Source organism: Cherax quadricarinatus, chromosome 29 (assembly GCF_038502225.1).
Source record: "Cherax quadricarinatus isolate ZL_2023a chromosome 29, ASM3850222v1, whole genome shotgun sequence".
Taxonomy (NCBI): domain Eukaryota; kingdom Metazoa; phylum Arthropoda; class Malacostraca; order Decapoda; family Parastacidae; genus Cherax; species Cherax quadricarinatus.
The window spans coordinates 22,201,648-22,223,114 of NC_091320.1; the positions used below are offsets into that span (position 1 = coordinate 22,201,648).

Genomic DNA, 21,467 nt, shown 5'->3' on the forward strand with positions numbered 1-21,467 from the left:
AACACTAACAAGATGTTTACAAGTAAACACTAGATGTTTACAAGTAAACACTAGATGTTTACATGTAAACACTAGATGTTTACAAGTAAACACTAACAAGATATTTACAAGTTAATACTAACTAGATGTTTAACAAATAAGTAACAACTGGATGTATGACATAGATCTCTGTGAAGACATCCAGTTGTAACCTCAACCATCCTCAGAGGTCCAGGAGCTGAACATCAACACCTTTAAGGCGTCTCAGAACTGGAGAGCGGACGCTGGAGCATTTTTTTCATCGAAGCAGTAAAATATAATTCTGTATAATCGAAACCTCGCTAGAATAGAGTTCCGTATAATCGAGATCTCGCTATAACACCATTCAGTATAACCGAGGCCTCGCTGTAACAACGTTCCATATAATCGAGACCTTGCTTTAACAACGTTCCGTAAAACTGAGGCCTTGCTATAACAAGATTTTGTATAAGGGAAACTTCGCTATAACAACATTCTGCATAATCCAGACCTCCCTATAAGAACATCTCGTATAATCCAGACCTCCCTATAACAACATTCCGTATAATCCAGACCTCCCTATAACAACATTCCATATAATCCAGGGCACCCTATAACAACATTCCATATAATCCAGACCTCCCTATAACAACATTCTGTATAATCCAGACCTCCCTATAACAACATTCTGTATAATCCAGACCTCGCCGTTGTGCCCTTAGAAAAGGACGCAATAAATATTATGTATATATATATATACTGTTTTTTCATGTAATTTTATATTGTTAAGTTTTTTGTTAATAGTTAAAACGAAAATTTAACGCTTTTTATTTTTATTCGACTTATTATCTTGCTACACAGGCAGGATGTAACAACTACACCTCTCATTGTGCTCGTTGAAGGAGAGTTTTGATTGGCTGCTAGCATGCTGCAAACTACCTGCCCACTTGTTTCGCAGTTCATGCCAGACTCGGGCCGATACAAGTCACCGGACCATGGATCTGCTGATCCTGCCTAGCTCATTCTCCCTCTCGTTACTCCTGGTGGTGGTAGCAGCCCAGTCTCTGATCTGTGTGGGAGAATGCTGTTCTCGGCTCGTGTTATTTTGACTTTGTTTTTGGTAGAGTACGTTTCCTTTGGTGAGCTGAGACATACGTCTCGCAATTCTGCACAGCTCAGTTCACAAAACATTATTTAGACTTAGTGACATTTGACTTTTACAGAGGTTGTGTGTCGTGAAGACACTCTTTATCTCTGGTCCCGTGTTTAACTCTCGACCTACATTGTTTTGGCATCTATGCACTGTAGAAGTCGGGAAACTGAATTTGCTGGACTCAGTTTTAGTAATGTGGGAGTTTTATGCCTTTTACGTAGGATCTACTGAAGGTTCACAGTTATGGTCATTTTGTTCTCCTTGATTCCTTACCTGACACTGTGCTGTTCTCTGCTGCTTCAAGCATTACTGTTACTTGACGAACGGGTAGTTATATTGTTCATGCAAGCTGTTTGATGGTACAGAATTTAGTTTATTTAGGGTCTTGTTGTCAGTCACATTGTAAGTATACTTAGAGTCAATTTCGAGCACATACCAAGCACTTGCACTTACACATCTATGTTACTCTTGTACTTAAGAGTAGACCTCATCATAGCAACGTACAGATGGTATACATTCGTAAGAGTATTATAGTGTACTGTTTATTATCTAAAGTGCCCATACCACTAATATATATATATATATATATATATATATATATATATATATATATATATGAATGGTTCAGAGAACCAACAAGTTGGATGTCAGTCCATCAATCATGAGTGATGGACTGACCACATCGACTCAAGGCTGATGGACTGACCACATCGACTCAAGGCTGATGGACTGACCACATCGACTCAAGGCTGATGGACTGATTACCTCAAACTTCTCCTGTTCTTCACCATTCTCCTCTGTATGGACTGATGAAGCCACTGTGTGGCGAAACGTTTCCTCAATAAAGATACCCAAGTGTTGCACATGTGTCTAATTTATCGATATATAATTATAATAAGTTATACTCCAAGATTTGTGTAGGAGTTTATCTCCTTATTTATTCAATTTACATTATTTATAATTATTATCACCTAGACACTTTTGTTATTAAAGATCTCAACTTTTATTTGGTTGGTTGCAAACCAAAAGCGCTACTGAGAAGCCTCATAATTTTACGGGATAACCGAACTAGAATACTCCGACAAACTGTTACAAAACCAGAAACAGGTTAGATACAAGAGGGGGACCAATAAGCTGACTTAGTATTCTCTGGAGATATCTTAATATATGTCGTATTTTGTAACACTCCCTTGGAGTCGATGTATTCAATCCATCAATCTTTTTTTCAAGATTGATGGATTGAACTTATCGACTCAGGCTAAGGGACCCCTCAAGGAAGGTTCCTTGATGTTGGTGAGGGGCTCTTGATTTAGGGAATTGGATCTGTGCTCCAGTTCCCCGAATTAAGCCTGAATGCCTTCCACATCCCCCCCCCAGGCGCTGTATAATCCTCCGGGTTTAGCGCTTCCCCCTTGATTATAATAATAATAATCAGGCTAAGGGACTGATTACCTCAAACTCCTCTTCATCTTCCACTTTTTTTCTGTAATGGACTGAAGAAGCCACTGGTTGGCGAAACGTTTCCGTTATAAAGATTCCCATATGTTGCACAAGTGTCTCATTCTTTAATAATAATAATAATAATAATAACTACTACTACTTCTCAAACTACTGTCGGTAGTTTGCAAATAATTAAAATAATTATAGAGATTCTTTAAGCAGTGAATTAATTTCTCATATCCATAATTTAGACGCCCTGCTATAATTACCTAATCTTTTCCTCCCCCCTCTCTATGCCCAATCTTTCTACCCACCTCATCTTCATTTCCTTCATTACTACCCCCAAAGGTTAGGTAAGGTTTGTCAGGAAACAGGACAAGTGTTTCCTGACACAAGATATAAGAATTCACAATTGACATTCACTCCAGCTCTGTTAGAAGGCAACCTTTGAAGACACCGTAGCTGGTGAACTCTTACTGGAATATTGAAGCCTTCCAGTTCAGGCTGACACTACCGAAGCCTTCCAGTTCAGGCTGACACTACCGAAGCCTTCCAGTTCAGGCTGACACTACCGAAGCCTTCCAGTTCAGGCTGACACTACCGAAGCCTTCCAGTTCAGGCTGACACTACCGAAGCCTTCCAGTTCAGGTTGACACTACCGAAGCCTTCCAGTTCAGGTTGACACTACCGAAGCCTTCCAGTTCAGGCTGACACTACCGAAGCCTTCCAGTTCAGGCTGACACTACCGAAGCCTACCAGTTCAGGCTGACACTACCGAAGCCTTCCACTTCAGGTTCACACTACCGAAGCCTTCCAGCTCAGGTTGACACTACCGAAGCCTTCCACTTCAGGTTCACACTACCGAAGCCTTCCAGTTCAGGCTGACACTACCGAATCCTTCCAGCTCAGGTTGACACTACCGAAGCCTTCCACTTCAGGTTCACACTACCGAAGCCTTCCAGCTCAGGTTGACACTACCGAATCCTTCCAGCTCAGGTTGACACTACCGAAGCCTTCCAGCTCATGCTGACGCTACTAAAGTGTTATGGTCACTCTCTTTGTTGAAGAAACGTTTCGCCACACAGTGGCATCATCAGTCCAGTACAAAGCAGAAAGGTGTAAAGAGAGGAGTTTGAAGTAATCAGTCCCTCAGTCTGGAATCGATGTGTTCAGTCCATCACTCTTGTAGAAAGTACAGCATAGGCCCAGAGAAGTGTCTTATATACTGTAGTCAGGTGAGTGGAAGCAGGAGGAGGCGAGATCACAGTGGAACCATCCACTAGTGTAAGTAGGTCTTCGTCCAAAGGTTGGACAAGTGTTGAAGAAACATTTCATCAATAAAGATTCCCATATGATGCATAAGTATCTCAGTCTTCAACTTGTCGATTTTCAAAATCGTTTATCACACCGAGTTCTCACAATGTATCTATCATATAGAATAGGGTAGCAGTGTAACTATCACATAGGGCAGAAACACACTGAGGGTGTTCTTACAGTACAACATAAGAGAAATTCACTGAGAGTGTTCCCACAATACAAGAGACTAGAAATACACTGAGGATGTTCCCACAATACAACAGACTAGAAATACGCTGAGGATGTTAACACAATATAACAGACTAGAAATGCACACTGTAACTATCATACATTATATGCGAACAACACACTGGAGGTGTTCCCACAATATAACTATCATACATTATAGAGTAACAACACACTGATGGAGAAGTAAATTTAAAATTAAGAGTTGGACGTACCGTGTTCGAGGGAGCAGAGAGGCCCCACCCAGCGTCCTGCTACACACTTTATCTTACACACTCTCTTCTCGTCGAATGGTCCCACCATGCCCATGAACATCACCTCCTGCGAGAGAGAGTGAGAGAGTGAGTGAGAGCGGGAGGAAGAGTAACATTAAGTGAGGAAGAGATTGAGGGTGAGTGAAAGTGTTGGAGAGAGGGTGGTTGTGTAATACCTCTGTCAGTACGAGACAGAGAGAGAGAGAGAGAGAGAGAGAGAGAGAGAGAGGAAAGAGAGGTTGATGCCAAAACCAAAAGGTTATTAAAAATACATAAATTATATACCGTGTGTGTTTCCTCTGCCTTTACTCATATATATATATATATATATATATATATATATATATATATATATATATATATATATATATATATATATATATATATATATATATATATATATTTTTTTTTTTTTTTTTTTTTCAACAAGTCGGTCGCCTAATAGGCAGAACTTGCGATCTTGGCTTAAATAGCAACGCTCATCTTGCCATATACGAAAAATTAAAATTTCAGAAAGGACTTAATTTTAAATGAGTTCTTGCTAATTGACCAGTTTTACATATTCGGCACGACATATATATATATATATATATATATATATATATATATATATATATATATATATATATATATATATATATATATATATATATATATATATATATATATATATATATATATGCAAAACAACCACTCTGAAAGAAATAGAGAAATTCCAAGCGCTTTCGTGACTACTCACATAGTTCCTTGATAATGTGAGTAGTCAAAAGCGCTTGGAATTTCTCTATTTCTTTCAGAGTGGTTGTTTTGCATATTTTGAAATCACCCGTTTACTGTGATCCATATATATATATATATATATATATATATATATATATATATATATATATATATATATATATATATATATATATATATATATATATATATATATATTCAACAAGTCGGCCGTCTCCCACCGAGGCAGGGTGACCCAAAAAAGAGAGAAAATCCCCAAAAAGAAAATACTTTCATCAACATTCAACACTTTCACCACACTCACACATAATCACTGTTTTTGCAGAGGTGCTCAGAATACAACAGTTTAGAAGCATATACGTATAAAGATACACAACATATCCCTCCAAACTGCTAATATCCCGAACCCCTCCTTTAGAGTGCAGGCATTGTACTTCCCATTTCCAGGACTCAAGTCCGGCTATATACAAATAACCGGTTTCCCTGAATCCCTTCACTAAATATTACCCTGCTCACACTCCAACAGCTCGTCAGGTCCCAAATACCATTTGTCTCCATTCACTCCTATCTAACACGCTCACGCACGCTTGCTGGAAGTCCAAGCCCCTCGCCCATAAAACCTTCTTTACCCCTTCCTTCCAACCTTTTCCAGGACGACCCCTACCCGCCTTCCTTCCCCTATAGATTTATACGCTCTCCATGTCATTCTACTTTGATCCATTTTCTCTAAATGACCAAACCACCTCAACAACCCCTCTTCTGCCCTCTGACTAATACTTTCATTAACTCCACACCTTCTCCTAATTAGTATCGTAACATAAACTTTTAAATAACAATAAACGTGTCGAAATCCAGGACTGTTTATCACCAGAGACGCTGGTGAGGGGCTCTTGATGTAGGGAATTGGATCTGTGTTCCAGTTCCCTGAATTGAGCCTGAATGCCTTCCACCCCCCCACATGTGCTGTATAATCCTATGGGTTTAGCGCTCCCCATGATAAAATTAAAAAAAATTACATTTATCACCAAAGACACAGTAAGTAATGAGGATCCTTGAGGGGAGACAGAGTAACCTAACACAGGAAGATACCTCAGATAACCGACCTTTGACCTCACAGGTCCACCTTCTCGATGGATGGATGGAGCCCTCCCTTATGCATTGTTCCAACACTCTGGGTCGCCACCATGAGGGTACCATTGCCAGGGCTTCAACCAGCACCAGAGTTCCTACCGAAGAAGACGTTCCTCATCCACCAGGACGCGCCTGGCCCCTGCTGTAGGGCTGCCTCCGCCGGGACTTGCTGTAAATGGCATCCTGAGTCAGTCCTGAGACTGCTCACTCTCTGCATCTCAATACGACACTCCCTCGGGAGCCAGTGACGGTTCACCATCTGGGGAAGACCCGTGTCAGAACGTTGTCCTGACGAATCTTCAAAGGATATCCCCAAGGAAGACGCGGGTTGCATCATTCACCTTGTGCAGACATGTAACTTTACTCTGTCTCCAAGTTTGATCGTGGCTTCTTTCTTTACAGCCGAGATGAAGCCTCCGTCATGCCTTTGTATGCTTCTACTGACCTGCTGAATTGTTCTCAGTTCTTTGTTTTTGTAAATCTTGCTCAATAAGATGCACCGCCGAAGAAACACTTCTTCCTGCGACTTCCTCAAGGTGTTGACCTTCTTCATGGTAAGAACTTCGCAGTAGATGGCAACACACTCAGTAGGATTTGTGACAGCAGAAGTTACCAGCAGACTTGTCCTCCTCTCCGTCCTCTTAGGAACAAGTGACGCATCATGTCGAACACAATGACGGTCAGTGGTAGGTAGTGTGGGCTTGTAACATTAGAATGCAGAGACAGTCATGTGAAGGTGTGGCAGCGATACAGTGATAATCATCATTATCAAGACAGTGATGTGTAGTGTGAAAATGGTGAGATTTAGTGATGTGCCGTGATACCCAATGGTATCGTGACAGTTCGTCATATTTGTGCCATTGTTACATTAGTAACTAGTGACATAATTTAAATTAAAGCAGTGGCCAGAGTGTGCATGCTGAGTATGATTCACTCTGACAATTAATGACAGTGTAGTGAGAAACTCCCCCAGTATTACAGTGGCCATCTGTGGTGTAGTGCAGTCAAGGCACCGACTGATAGAGTAAAACTGCTAGTGACCCGATTTTATGCGTGTAATATCAACAATGTTCTCCCTCAGCCACACTCAATACAACGTACTGTGTTCTCTTTCAGCCACACCCAGTACAACGTACTGTGTTCTCTTTCAGCCACACCCAGTACAACGTACTATGTTCTCTCTCAGCCACACCCAGTACAACGTACTGTGTTTGCTCTCAATCATACCCAGTACAACTGTTACAAGAGTCCACCCAAATTCCGGCGTGATGGCCGCCTACAATATTAATAACGAATATTAACATCAACATTATCTGACTTTCGACCTTTTGTTTACGTTCCGGAGTGACGTCATAGGCGCTCATCCGGGTTCTGTCTTGTTGCTGCGAACGCTCCTCTCAGGCGTTCCATTAAGGGTCGTACCTTTAAACTAATTATAAACACCGTCTCGCTTGAGCTTATAATGGGCAAATATATGTTTTAATTACTCATAACTTGCCCAAGGAATGTTCTAAATGAGATTCCTTAAGCATAATATGTGAAGCATGGCATTGTTGCATGTTTTTGTTGGTTTTATAAGGAGAGAGAGAGTGAGAGAGAGAGAGTGAGAGAGAGAGAGTGAGAGAGAGAGAGAGACGAGATGAGGAAGTGTAGGAGTTAGAGTTGCCATCAATAACTGAAATATATGTGGTAATATCCCAATAAGAGCGCGGAGGACCTCTCAATAAGGTCCAGTCTGGAGACACATTTCTTACAGGTATCACAGAATGGTAGGCTGTTACAGTGGTTCACTTAGTGTGTAGTTTGTGACATCTGCCTCTTTTTTCTTCTTCGTCCTCTTCCTCTTCTTCCTATTCTTTCTTTTCTTCTTTCTCTTTTTCCTCGCCGTTTTCTTCTTCATCCCAGTCGAATGCTGCCGGTTGGTAACTTTAGACTGTCTCTTTAGATTGTCTTCAAACTTTCACTAACTCTGTATTTAACCCAGACAAGGTCTGGGTTTGCCACTGGTCACTGAACTCCTCAAGTAGGGTGCGTTGTTGATGATAGAGGACTCCTGATCCAAGGAATAGGAGCTACCCCTCCATTCCCAAGATGCTATGTAACCCCCTACCAATTTACCGCTTCTCAGTAATAATAATAAAACAATAATAATGATTATAATAATGAAAATAATAATAATAATAATAATAATAATAATAATAATAATAATAATAATAATAATAATAATAATAATAATAATAATAATGTTGGGTAGAGCAGCTTTATTATCAAAGAATATAGAGAAAGTCTGGTGAGTGTAGTAAGCTTTCTAGGGTCTTCAGTTTTCTCCCAGGAGAGGTCGCATGTACTGCCATTTACGTTTCCTTATCTGCCATCTTTCCACTTTGTTATTAGGGGAGGGGGGAGCTTCCCTTTTGTTTTTCTCAGTATTTCTTTCTTCAGAAGAAAGGAGGGAGTTCCTTTCGATTCTTTACTTGTACCTCCACACTTTCTGCAGCCCAAGACAGCAATATAGTGTTGTTTTGTTAAGTATTTGTCTTATTCCTTGGTCAATATTATTTATTTAATCTTTTGTTTTCTCCCAGTCGTTAGTTCAAGGTTTCGTCCCCCAGGGAGAGACTTGGACGGGAAAGGGATTTTGTGTACGAGCTGCCTTGTAGTACTACGAGTCATCTTGGTGTCATTTTCAGGTATCCTGTAGCTAGACTGGCAGTGCACTCAGCTCACACATTAAGATCAGTGGTCCCTTAAGCCGTGTATCCTTATGACACTGTTCACCTAGCAGTAAAATAGGTACTTGGGTGTTTGCCGACTGGTGTGGGTTGCATCCTGGGACAAAACTGACCCAATTTACCCGAAATTCTCTGCATAACAAAGGGTTTTCTATATGGTAGTACGTGATTGATGTCATCTAAGCCTGTATACCTTGTACATGTATTTGTAGAAATGAAGTTTATTATTATTATTATTATTATTATTATTATTATTATTATTATTATTATTATTATTATTATTATTGGACGATATCATCACAAAGATACTTATTGTCATCGCTGGGGTGTGTGAACGACAACGGTGTATCTCCTCTTCCTGGTCAACCTTCTATCTTCACGAGTCAACGTTCACTCAGCTTATGTACGGGTGTCAGTACGTCAACATGGCAGCCGCCAACCTACAACCTCATGTACGAGTCACCACGTTCACGAACTTCCACTGCTATTATGTGTCGATGACCTTTCCAAGAGCGTGACTGATCTTCTAGCTCAGGAATTAATTTGTTTATGTTTAGCTTAGACCGTTCTATTTAAAGTGCGCGCGCACACACACACACATACACACACAAACACAAACACACACACACAAACACACACACACAAACACACACACACACACAAAGAAACTACATAACACAAACACACACACTGGAGGACACACACACACACACAAGGACACAGGGAGGGGACACACAAGAGGCACACACACACAGTCATAGAGTTGTAAGGCAGTGGAATAGCCTAGAAAATGACGTAGTGGAGGCAGGAACCATACACAGTTTTAAGACGACACACACATCCCGCAGGGGTCAGTCAGGACCAGTGCTGTTTCTGGTATTTGTGAACGACATGACGGAAGGAATAGACTCTGAGGTGTCAGATGACGTGAAGTTGATGAGAAGAATACACTTGATCGAAGACCAGGCAGAACTACAAAGGGATCTGGACAGGCTGCAGACCTGGTCCAGCAATTGGCAGTTCAATCCCACCAAGTGCAAAGTCATGACGATTGGGGAAGGGCAAAGAAGGCCGCAGACGGAGTACAGTCTAGGGGGTCAGAGACTACAAACCTCACTCAAGGAAAAAGATCTTGGGGTGAGTATAACACCAGGCACATCTCCTGAAGCGCACATCAACCAAATAACTGCTGCAGCATATGGGCGCCTAGCAAACCTCAGAACAGCATTCCGACATCTTAATAAGGAATCGTTCAGGACCCTGTACACCGTATACGTTAGGCCCATATTGGAGTATGCGGCACCAGTTTGGAACCCACACCTAGCCAAGCACGTAAAGAAACTAGAGAAAGTGCAAAGGTTTGCAACAAGACTACACACACACACACACACACACACACACACACACACTCATATATATATATATATATATATATATATATATATATATATATATATATATATATATATTTATATATATATATATAATGGATGGGGTCCACCTCTGGTGCAAATTGTAGAACCCATAACCTCGGAGAAGTGTATAAAAAATCTTCAAGGAAGAAGTCATTTGAATAATCCACTTCCCCTACCACCCTATCTTTTCATCCTTTTTTTACCAATAGCTATATTTTATTACATAATATTGTACAAAATATTTAAGAGATACATCCCTGATATAAAGATGACATAATAACCACAGGGGGAGTTAAATGATAGCTCTAGGCCTTTTGTGTTGCAATCATTAAATCATCACGAGCCTGCAATATTGCAGAAATGAGTAGGAATTCCAGGTAGATTCTGTCAAGAAAACGACTTTCTCCAGAGGAAGAATCGAATGATATCTTTAACTTCGTTAGTGCTTGCAATCATCCTCCGAGGTGGACAACAGTCAGGTCATTGTATCCAATAGTTCTGTTATGGAAAGAAACATAATTGAATCCTCTCTCTTTAATCACGATAGGAATGTTTTGTATAACTCTAGTCATGGACTGTACAAACTCAATTTTTCTAGTACCGTTTAGAGGGTACATAGTAATAGGTAGCTAGTAGTAATAATTCTGTCGAGGCTATGCATGCTAGTACATTTACACAAGCTTAGGTGATTAAAATATTTACATGAATGCATCGTACATAGGAACATATATGTCAGTTTCCTAGGATAACCTAAGAAAATCAGGGAGAGTAATTTATGTCTCTGAGGTCCCAATGATAATAAACATTGCTACTACCATTCACCGCAACATGTGTGTGAGTTACTTAGGATAACCAAGCAAGTTAGACGTAGTAACTTGTTGTAACTGTGGCTTGAGTGACAGGAAACATTCAGGCTTTCAAGGTAACTGCACTCAGATGATGATCAAACCAAATGACGTAATAACGTGAACGTAGATAAGTACATTTATGGAGCAACTTGCAATGTCATCTTAACTTGGTATTCATGGTAGTCAGTGCCAACTAGCAGTAGTCTGCAGAGCAATGGTATAAAATACCGATACGATGGAAAAATAGACACAAATGTAATATAATTCGATCCTTTATTGACTACATTTGTGACTTGATAAAGTTTACTGTGTGAGCGAAACATAGTCAATAAAGGATCGCATTATATTACATTTGTGTTTATTTTTTCCATAGTGGTAGCATACAACTGTAACTGATCTGGCGACCATTGGTGCTGCGGCACTCCGATCGCTCAGAGAAGGGTTAGCTGGTTGGCTTAGTTACCCGGTATGTGAAACATGTTAACTAACCAGACTCTCTCAAGCCATCAGCTGGCCCACAACATACGGCAGTTCAGTACCTCTTTATGATGGTGTTGCACTGTGATGGAGAGAGTACTCACCTATTCCTTATTCTCAGTTCCTGTATGATATGTCTTACGCTGGGTTTATCGCACACAGTGTAAATCCATGTATGTATTATTTACTGAAGGATAGACCACAAATTCTTGCAGCATCCGGTTTATTTATTCGTTTGATTACCCATAACTGATACTAGCTATAACTCATACCAGCTGTAACTGAAACTACCTATGACTTATACTACCTATAACTGAAACTAGCTGTGGACTATAGCACAATTTAGTACTGCAAGCCTGTTAGAAGAGTATTTGGGTTCGTGAAAGATCACGGATAATGACACAGTGTTCTCTTAGTGTGCTCATGGCATCATTAGATCTATGTCACACTTCTATACCTCTCACTCCAGTATGTTGTTATGGTGCTGTGTCGATTTGGGAATAGGCCCTCAAGTATCTTCCACGAATATATTACCAGGTATCTCTCTCTTTATCGCTCTTCTCTGTGTGGGCAGCAAATGGTCTGCGTATCTTTCCCAGCTCTGATATCTCTACTGCCTTGAAAAGAACAGTCAAAGCCAAACATAATTCTAATTAAGAGAGCAATATTATTTAAAGTGTCATTACTGGCATTTTCTCTTACAGTGAAGGTTCTCATTATCTACTCTGTTATATTTCTGGCCTTTACAACATTTGCCTTCGTGTGTTCTCTAAATGATCAGTCATTTTACGTTATTATACCAAAGTCTTTTACATGTTCCATGTTTTGTATCCAGTGCTCATTTTGAGTTCTTAAAACTTTCTATATATTAGCAGTTGAATTTTGTCAACACTAAACATAATGTTATTTTCTATTATCTACTGGAAGACTTTGTTGATGTCTGCTTACAGCTTTTCAGTATATTTACTGAAGTAATTTTCATACTGACATTGTTATCGTCCGTAAAGAATGATTAAAAACTGTGGCGCGTTTTTGTTCCTTATCTTTCTACTGAGAATGAGAAACAGTAAAGGCGCCAAGATCGTGTCTTGGGGTAATGACCGTCTTACTCTGCTATGGTTGCATTTTGCTTTATTTGCTACTCCTTTTTTTTTTGTTCTGTTCGTTACAAATATAATATTCATTTTCCTACTTTTTCCTGTAGTACCCAATATTCTTATTTTACGTAATTATTTCTTTATCACATTTATCATCTACCTTAGTGAAATCCGTGTAGACTACGTCTACATTTCGATTTTCTTCCAAAGTCTCCGTAATTTTATCAAAATGACCACGTAGTTGCGTCAAGCATAATCTTTCCGCTGTAGATCAATGTAATCCATATTGACTTGGGTTGTGTAGGTCACGCTGATCAATTAAAACTTGCAATCTGGCGCCTCAAACACCTTTCAAGGCCTTTTATGAGGTACGATGTTAAGCCTGCAGGTCAGTGTTGCCACCGCTCTACTGCCTCCTGTACGGAGAGGAACCCTACAAGTGAGGTTCACTGATGCCGGTGACTACGGGGAGGGTGCTGTCGAACCCAGGAATTGAGCCTGCCCTCCGCTTTCTTGGATCATACCGAAATGCCTGCCATTCCTCTCTGGTGCTGTAAAACCCCTACGGGTTTAACCCCCCCCTCCCCATGACCGAAACACTTATTTGCAGTGGAGTTATCTTAGTGCTTATTAAGGACTTTGCAATTGCGCCAGGATCTAAGCTCTTTCTCCAAAGAATACTGAGTGCTCGTGCAGATGGTGTTTTGCACTTCTTGTAAATAAAGAGTTCCATGAATCAGGTCCAGGTGGCGCTTGTTGGTTCACGTTTTCTCTCACCTTTTCGAATTCTGGGACATTTGTGCTTAAGTGAAATATCAGTTGTTAGGTGGGCAGTGGTAATATTAATAAAAACTCTCTGCATCTTCAACTCTCCTCCCGATTAATGGATTGTTAAATATTGATTCATACTGGTTTTTATATATTTTTTCAAAACAAAACAAAACGTATTTTTTTTCGCCATCGGCATTTGAACGACCTGTGAGTAATGTGGAAATATATAGGATATATTTAGGATATATTTCAATATCCTGAGATACTTTCCTTTGTGTTTCTTATGTATGGTATGAATGAATAATATTTTTGTTCCTTCCATTCAACATTTGATAAAGTTGAGGGCTACAAGGAGGATAATATTTGATGTATGATTTTTCAAGAGTGTCAAGGAAGCTGTCCATCTAGCTGATCTGTCTCGTGCTGACGCTCGGTTATAGTACAGGAAGTAAACCAGAATCTTGACCTCCACTTGACTACCCAGTACATGTACTGCATCGTGTGATGACCTCACCACCCACCCCAACACACCTCTTACCCTAATGCACCTCACTCCACCTTCCACATATTCCTCATTCCTCATCTTCCCCTGCCCCCTCACCCTTCCCCCCACCCCCACACACCTACCCCGCTCTTACACAGTCCAAGAGTTCTGAAGGCCCGCTCATTTCCAGGCTCCTGTTTACTGAAAGGAACTCATAATGAGCAATTAAGACATGAATAACAACAGCAGCCTCAGGCACTCCCTCAGGCACTCCCTCACTCTCCATCACCCTGACCATCCCACCCAGTGTCTCAGCTCTCCCTCCCTCACCCTAACCATCACAGGCAGGGTTCCAGAAAGGGTCCCTGCCAGGGTGCCAGCCAGAGTGCCCAGCAGGATGACAGCCAGGATGTCAGGTAGGGTGACAGGCAGGATGCCAACCAAGATGCCAGGCAGAGTTCCAGGCAGAGAGCCAGACAGACCGCCAGACAGAAAGCTAGGTAGGGTGCCTAGCAGGGTGCCAGCCACGGTGCCAGGCAGAGTGCCAGCCACGGTGCCAGGCAGAGTGCCAGCCACGGTTCCTAGTAGGGTGCCAGCCAGGATGCTTGGCAGTGCAAGGCAAGGTGGCAGGCAGAGTACCAGCAGGGTGACAGCCAAGGTGCCTAGCAGGGTGCCAGCCAGCAGAGTGCCAGCCAGCAGGGTGCCAGCCAGCAGAGTGCCAGCCAGAAGGGTGCCAGCTCTCACCAGAGAATTACTATTGTCTCCATAACTAAGTCTAAATAATTGCTGCAATCGAAATAGCACAAAAGAGTCGTGCAAAAAACCATGACCACCATGTTGAAATTATTTCTGATTTCAAAGAGGAATTCAAAGAGGCATTCATCAGGGATCAAAGTGTCCTTGATGATATTTGTTGTCCGCTAACGAACACAAAAATTAACTAAATGTTAAGTAAGAGGAAGTGTACGTCGGAGATAGTGGGGGGAGGGGGGAAGTTTGTGAGAGAGGGAGGGAGGGGGAAGTTTGGAAGAGAGGGAGGGAGGGGGAAGTTTGTGAGAGAGGGAGGGAGGGGGAAGTTTGGAAGAGAGGGAGGGAGGGGGAAGTTTGTGAGACAGAGGGAAGTTTGGGAGGGAGGGGGAAGTTCGGAAGGGAGGGAGGGGGAAGTTTGGGAGGGAGGTAGGGAGGGGGAAGTTTGGGAGAGAGGAAGGGGGAAGTTATGGAAGTGTAGGAGAGAGGGAGGGGGAAGTTTGAGAGGGAGAGAGGAAGGAGAAGTTTGGAAGGGAGGGAGGGGGAAGTTTGGGAGAGAGGGGGAAGTTTGGGAGGGAGGGAGGGTGAAATTTGTGAGAGAGGGGGAAGTTTTGGAGGGAGGGGGAAGTTATGGAAGTGTAGTAGAGAGGAAGGGGGAAGTTTGGGAGGGATGGAGGGGTAAGTTTGTGAGAGAGGGGGAACTTTGGGAGGGAGGGGGAAGTTATGAGAGTTTGGGAGGGAAGGAGGAGGAAGTTTGGAAGGGAGGGAGGGGGAAGTTTGTGAGAGAGGGAGGAGGAAGTTATGGAAGTGTAGGAGAGAGGGAGGGGGAAGTTTGGAGGGAGGGAGGGAGGGAGGGAGGGAGGAGAAGTTTGGAAGGGAGGGAGGGGAAAGTTTGTGAGAGAGGGGGAAGTTTGGAAGGGAGGGAGGGTGAAATTTGTGAGAGAGGGGGAAGTTTTGGGGGGGGAAGTTATGGAAGTGTAGTAGAGGAAGGGGGAAGTTTGGGAGGGAGGGAGGGGTAAGTTTGTGAGAGAGGGGGAAGTTTGGGGGAGGGGGAAGTTTTGAGAGTTTGAGAGGGAGGGAAGAGGAAGTTTGGAAGGGAGGGAGGGAGGGGAAGTTTGGAAGGGAGGGAGGGGAAAGTTTGTGAGAGAGGGGGAAGTTTGGGAGGGAGGTAGGGAGGGGGAAGTTTGTGAGAGAGGGAGGGGGAAGTTATGTGAGAGAGGGAGGAGGGGAAGTTTGATGAGAGGGAGGGAGGGGAGGGGATTTGAGAGAGGGAGGGAGGGGAAGTTTGTGAGGAGAGGAGGGGAGGGGAAGTTTGGAAGAGAGGGAGGGAGGGAGGGGAGTTTGCAGAGAGGGAGGGAGGAGGGGATTTGTAGAGAGGGGAGGGGAGGGGGTTGTGAGAGAGGGAGGGGAGGGAGGGGAAGTTTAGGAGAGGAGAGGAGGGAGGCAGGGGGAAGTTTGGAAGAGAGGAGGAGGGGAAGTTTGTAGAGAGAGGGGGTGAGGAGGAAGTTTGGAAGAGAGGGAGGGGAGGGGAAGTTTGAGAGAGGGAGGGAGGGGAGGGGAAGTTTGAGAGAGGAGGGAGGGAGGGGAAGGTTTGTGAGAGAGGGAGGGGAGGGAAGTTTGTGAGAGAGGGAGGGAGGGGAAGGGGTTTGTTTGAGAGAGGAGGGAGGGGGAATTTGTAGAGAGAGGGAGGAGGGGAAGTTTGTGAGATAGGGAGGGAGGGGGAAGTTTAAGAGAGAGGGAGGGAGGAAGTTTGTGAGAGGGAGGGAGGAAGTTTGTAGAGAGAGGGAGGAGGGGAGTTTGTGAGAGAGGGAGGGAGGGGAGAAGTTTGAGAGAGGGAGGGAAGAAGTGAGAGAGAGGAAGGGTTTGGGGAAGTTTGGAGAGAGGAGGAGGGGGAAGGGGAAGTGGAGAGAGGGAGGGAGGGGAAGTTTGGAAGAGAGAGGAGGGGAAGAGAGAGAGAGAGGAGGGAGGGGAAGTTTGGAAGAAGAGGGAGGAGGTTGGGGAAGAGAGAGAGAAGGAGGGGAGGGGAAGGAAGGTTTGAGAGGAGGGAGGGAGGGGAAGGTTTGGAAGAGGAGGGAGGGAGGGGAAGTTTGAGAGAGGAGGGAGGGGAAGTTTGGAAGAGAGGGAGGGAGGGGAAGGGGGAAGTTTGGTGAAGAGGAGGAGGGGAAGGTTTGGTGGAAGAGAGAGGAGGGAGGGAGGGGAAGTTTGGAAGGGAGAGGGAGGAGGAAGGTTTGTGAGAGAGGGAGAGGGGAAGGGTTTAGAGAGAGGGAGGAGGGGAAGTTTGTGAAGAGGGGAGGGAGGGAGAAGAGGGAGGAGGGGAAGTTTAGAGGGGGAGGAGGGAGGGGGAAGTTTGGAAGAGAGGGAGGGGAGGAAGTTTGTGGAGAGAGGAGGGAGGGGAAGTTTGGAAGAGAGGGAGGTTTGGAAGAGGAGGAGGGAGGGTGAGAGAGAGGGAGGAGGGAAGTTTGGGGAAGAGAGGGAGGGAGGGAGGGGAGGAAGTTTGTAGAGAGAGGGAGGGAAGGGAAGGTGTTTAGAGAAGGAGGGAAGGGAGGGGAATTTGGAAGAGAGGGAGGGAGGAGGGGAAGTTTGGAGAGAGGGAGGGAGGGGAAGTTTGTGGAAGAGAGAGGGGAGGGGAAGGGGTTTGTGAAGAGAGGAGGGGAGGGGAAGTTTGGTGAGAGGGAGGAGGGAAGAGGAGAGGAGAGGGAGAGGAAGAGGAGGAGGGGAGGGAGGAGAGAGGAGAGAGGGAAGAAGAGAGGGAGGGAGGGGAAGTTTGTGAGAGAGAGGGAGGGAGTTTGGGAAGGGAGGAAGGGAGGGAGGGGAAGGATTTGGGTGAGAGAGAGAGGGAGGGAGGGGAAGTTTGTGAGAGGGAGAGTTTGGGAGGGAGGGGAAGTTAAGGAAGGAGGAGGAGAAGTTTAGAGGGGAGAGGGAGGTTTGAGAGAAGGGAAGTTGGAAGGTGTAGAGAGAGAGGGAAGTTTGAGAGGGGAGAGGAGGAGGTGGGAATTTGGAGGGAGGAGAAGTTTGGGAGGGGAGGGAGGGAGGGTTTAGAGAGTGGGGAGAGAGGGGAAGTTTGGGAGGGAGAGGGAGGGAGGGGAAGTTTGTGAGAGAGGAGGAGGAGGGGTTTAAGTTTGAGAGAGGGAGGGAGGGAAGTTTGTGAGAGAGGAGGGAGGGGAAGTTTGTGAGAGAGGAGGGGAGGAGTTTGGAAGAGAGGAGGGAGGGGAAGTTTGTGAGAGGGAGGGAGGAGGGGAAGTTTGGAAGAGAGGGAGGGAGGGGAAGTTTGTGAGAGAGGGGAGGAGGGGAGGAAGGGAAGGGAGAGGAGGGAGGGGGAAGTTTGTTTGAGAGAAGGAAGGAAGGAAGGGAGGAGAGGGAGAGGAGGGAGGGAAGTTTGGAAGAGGGAGGGGAGAGAGAGGGAGGGAGGGGAAGTTTGGAAGAGAGGAGGGAGGGGAAGTTTGGAGAGGAGGAAGGGAGGGGAAGGGGAAGTTTGGAAGAGAGGAGGGAGGGGAAGAAGTGAGAGTAGGAGGGAGGGGAAGTTTGGGAAGAGAGAGGGAGGGGAAGGGGAAGTGAGAGGGAGGGGAGGAGGGGAAGTTTGTTTGAAGAGGGAGGGAGGGGAAGGAAGTTTGAGAGAGGGGAGGAGGGGGAAGTTTGGAAGATAGGGAGGGGAGGGGAAGTTTGTGAGAGAGAGGAGGAGTTTGGAAGAGAGGGAGGGAGGGGAAGTTTGGAGAGAGGGGAGGGAGAGGGAAGAAGTTTGGAAGAGGGAGGGAGGGGAAGGGGAAGTTGGAGAGAGGGGAGGGAGGGGAAGGGGGTTTGGAAGAGAGGGAGGGAGGGGAAGTTTGTTTGAAGAGAAGGAGGGAAGGGAAGTTTGGAAGAGAGGAGGGAGGGGAAGGAAGGGGAATTTGGAAGAGAGGGAGGGAGGAGTTTGAGAGAGAGGGAGGGAGGGAAGTTTGTTTGGAAGAGGGAGGGAGGGAAGGGTTTGTGAGAGAGGGAGGGAGGGGAAGTTTGGAAGAGAGGAGGGGAGGGGGAAGTTTGTGAGAGAGGGAGGAGGGGAAGTTTGGAGAGGGAGGGAGGAAGGGGGATTTGTGAGAGAGGGAGGAAGAGGGGAAGTTTGGAGAGGAGGGGAGGGGAGAAGTTTGAGAGAGAGAGAGAGAGAGGAGGGAAGTTTGTGAGAGGAGAGGGAAGTTTGGGAGGGAGGGGGAAGTTCGGAAGGGAGGGAGGGAGAAGTTTGGGAGGGAGGGAGGGGAAGTTTGTGAGAGAAGAGGGGAAGGGGTTAGGAAGTGGAAGGTGAGGAGAGGGGAAGGGTTTGAGAGGAGAGAGGAAGGAGAAGTTTGGAAGGAGGGAGGGAAAGTTTGTAGAGAGGGGAAGTTTGGGAGGGAGGGTGAAATTTGTAGAGAGGGGGAAGTTTGGGAGGAGGAGGGAGGGGTATGTTTGTGAGAGAAGAAGGGTTTGGGGAGGAGGGAGGGTAAGTTTGTGAGAGAGGGGAAGTTTGGGGAGGGAGGGGAAGTTATGAGAGTTTGGGAGGGAAGGAGGAGGAAGTTTGGAAGGGAGGGAGGGGAAGTTTGTGAGAGAGGAGGAGGAATTATGGAAGTGTAGGAGAGGAGGGAGGGAAGGGGGTTTGGGAGGAGGGAGGGAGGAGAGAAATTTGGAAGGGAGGGAGGGAAAGTTTGTGAGAGGGGGAAGTTTGGGAGGAGGGAGGGTGGGATTGTAGAGAGGAATTTGTTTGGAGGGAGGGGATTATTGAGTTTGGGAGGGAGGGAGGGGAAGTTATGGAAGTTTGGGAGAGAGGGAGGGGGAAGTTATGGGAGTTTGGGAGGGAAGGAGGGGGAAGTTTGGGAGGGAGGGAGGGGGGGAAGTTTGAAAGGGAGGGAGGGGAAAGTTTGGGAGAGAGGGGGGAGGGGGAATTTGGAAGGGAAGGAGGGAGAAGCTTGGGAGGAATGGGTAAGTTTGTGAGAGAGGGGGAAGTTTGGGAGGAAGGGAGGGAGGGAGGGAGGGGGAAGTTATGAGAAGTTTGGGAAAGAGGGATGGGGAAGTTTGAAGTTTGGGAGGAAGGGAGGGGAAGTTTGGGAGGGAGGGAAAGTGAAGTTTGGGAGGGAGGGAGGGTGAAGTTCGGGAGGGAGGGAGGGTGAAGTTTGGGAGGGAGGGAGGGTGAAGTTTGGAAGGGAGGGAGGGTGAAGTTGGGAGGGAGGGGGAAGTTAGAGAAGTTTGGGAAAGAGGGATGGGGAAGTTTGAGAGGGAGGGAGGGAGGGAGGGGAAGTTTGAAAGGGAGGTAGGGAAAGTTTGGAAGGGAGGGAGGGGAAAGTTTGTGAGAGAGGAGAAAGTTTGGGAGGAAGGGAGGGTGAAGTTTGGAAGGGAGGGAGGGAGGGGGAAATTTGTGAGAGAGGGAGGGGGAAGTTATGGAAGTGTAGGAGAGAGGGAGGAGGAAGTTTGGGAGGGAGGGAGGGAAGAAGAGGGAAGAAGGGAGGGAGGGAGGGGTAAGTTTGTGAGAGAGGGGGAAGTTTGGTAGGGAGGGGGAAGTTATGGAAGTTTGAGAGGGAGGGAGGGGGAAGTTATGGAAGTCTGGGAGAGAGGAAGGGGGAAGTTATGGGAGTGAGGGAGGAGGAAGTTTGGGAGGGAGGGAGGGTGAAGTTTGGGAGGGAGGGAGGGTGAAGTTTGGGAGGGAGGGAGGGTGAAGTTTGGGAGGGAGGGAGGGTGAAGTTTGGGAGGGAAGGAGGGTGAAGTTTGGGAGGGAGGGAGGGTGAAGTTTGGGAGGGAGGGAGGGTGAAGATTGGGAAGGAGGGAGGGAGGGTGAAATTTGGGAGGGAGGGAGGGTGAAGTTTGGGAGGGAGGGAGGGAGGGTGAAGTTTGGGAAAGAGGGAGGGTGAAGTTTGGGAGGGAGGGAGGGTGAAGTTTGGGAGGGAGGGAGGGTGAAGTTTGGGAGGGAACGAGGGTGAAGTTTGGGAGGGAGGGAGGGTGAAGTTTGGGAGGGAGGGTGAAGTTTGGGAGGGAGGGAGGGTGAAGTTTGGTAGGCAGGGAGGGTGAAGTTTGGGAGGGAGGGAGGGTGAAGTTTGGGAGGGAGGGAGGGGGAAGTTTGGGAGGGAGCGAGGGTGAAGTTTGGGAGGGAGGGAGGGTGAAGTTTGGGAGGGAGGGAGGGTGAAGTTTGGGAGGGAGGGACGGTGAAGCTTGGGAGGGAGGGAGGGTGAAGTTTGGGAGGGAGGGAGGGTGAAGTTTGGGAGGGAGGGGGAGGGTGAAGTTTGGGAGGGAGGGAGGGTGAAGTTTGGGAGGGAGGGAGGGTGAAGTTTGGGAGGGAGGGAGGGTGAAGTTTGGGAGGGAGGGAGGGTGAAGTTTGGGAGGCAGGAAGGGTGAAGTTTGAGAGGGAGGGAGGGGGAAGTTTGCGAGGGAGGGAGGGTGAAGTTTGGTAGGGAGAGAGGGTGAAGTTTGGGAGGGAGTTAGGGTGAAGTTTGGGAGGGAGAGAGGGTGAAGTTTGGGAGGGAGGGAGGGTGAAGCTTGGGAGGGAGGGAGGGTGAGTTTGGATGGAGGGAGGGTGAAGTTTGGGAGGGAGGGAGGGTGAAGTTTGGGAGGGAGGTTGGGTGAAGTTTGGGAGGGAGGGAGGGTGAAGTCTGGCAGGGAGGGAGGGTGAAGTTTGGGAGGGAAAGAGGGTGAAGTTTGGGAGGGAGGTT

General features: G+C 45.8%; 1 long non-coding RNA gene across 1 annotated transcript in view; it reads right to left on the minus strand.

Annotated features, from left to right (window-relative positions):
* Positions 1 to 4,347: 4,347 nt before the first annotated feature.
* The window catches only part of LOC138853396 (uncharacterized), a 253,895-nt gene continuing 236,775 nt past the window's right edge, over positions 4,348 to 21,467 (minus strand). The window contains exon 3 of the long non-coding RNA XR_011392582.1: positions 4,348 to 4,453. This is a non-coding gene — a long non-coding RNA (uncharacterized lncRNA). The remainder of the gene's footprint in view (positions 4,454 to 21,467) is intronic.